The following is a 1,240-nucleotide window of genomic DNA, read 5'->3' on the forward strand; positions in this document are numbered from 1 at the left end:
AATCGTGTCCTTCGGTCTCTCCATTAGATGCCTGTGAGCTACCTGCCGTAGCCTGATCACGCAGGGAGTTTGAGGGCTGTTGGCAGGTGCTGTGTGAAGAGGGTCTGAATAGACGCAGTTATTGAGAGGAAATGGGAGTGACAGAAAAATCGGCAGGAGTGGAGAGGTTGGGGACTGTTGGCTTGGACGTAATGACAAGTCCTGGAGTTTGCAATGCTTTGACATAATGCTAGAAGTATTGCTTTCCCTGCTACCTCGTCTTATTTGAACAGAGTAGGAGTGTACCTGGACTGGCTGGCTGGCACGCTGTCCTTCTACAGCGTCTCCTCTGGTACACTGACCCATCTGCGTACATTTTACTCCACATTTTCTGACCCTCTTTACCCGGGGTTTGGAATGACAGCGTGTGCGTGTCAGGTAGAGCAGCCTCCAATTTGAAACTCAGGCCAGAATTCCATCATTGCAGGTAGTTGATTTTTGCATTGCGGTTTCAGAACTAGATTTGCGTTGCAGAAATGATACAGAAATCAGTAGTCCCGTACTACCTGGTTTTAGCTGAAGCTCTGGTAGGATGTTTTGAGTTACCATCCCTTCTATATTTATTTTTATAATTCCTTTGGTCGTCATTGCAGTAACACAATTTCAGTGAGCGTAACCAATTAAATAGCATACATTTTTCTGCTCTGCTTCACCTACAGCAAATACAATATTTGGTTTTGTTCAATTTAGGTGTCCTGAGTGAGACAATTTTAATCATGTATATCTGGAATACAATTCTAAAGTGTGCCCAGACCACAGCCTTAAATGACACCTGTAATTTAAGAAATCATTTAGAGTACATGTTGCACATTAATGTAGGCTAATTGAGTATTATAAAATCACATGCTATAGCCAGGTCTCTGGGCTTGTTGCATGGGCTCCGGGTTTCTCAGCAGACCACTAGATGGAGCCACAAACCATTTTATGTAGTGAAAATTCTTCAAAACAATTTGACCGTTTTAGGCTGAGAGACTACTGAAAATGTTCTCGCTAGATAGTGATGCAAGTTACTCCTACCGTCCCATGAAGAGTGGCGGTTCTGACTTCAGCAGCACTAGCTATGTATCATCATTGGATAAAGAGTACTTTCCCTAAATTTGGGTAGGAAAGATTTGCTGTACAGAGCAACAAAAGAAAACTGTATGGCATTGCCCCAGATATACAGCATTTCCCAGACAGTAAAATCAATACCCAGCCTGCC

Source organism: Oncorhynchus clarkii, chromosome 13, assembly GCF_045791955.1.
Source record: "Oncorhynchus clarkii lewisi isolate Uvic-CL-2024 chromosome 13, UVic_Ocla_1.0, whole genome shotgun sequence".
Classification (NCBI taxonomy): Eukaryota; Metazoa; Chordata; class Actinopteri; order Salmoniformes; family Salmonidae; genus Oncorhynchus; species Oncorhynchus clarkii.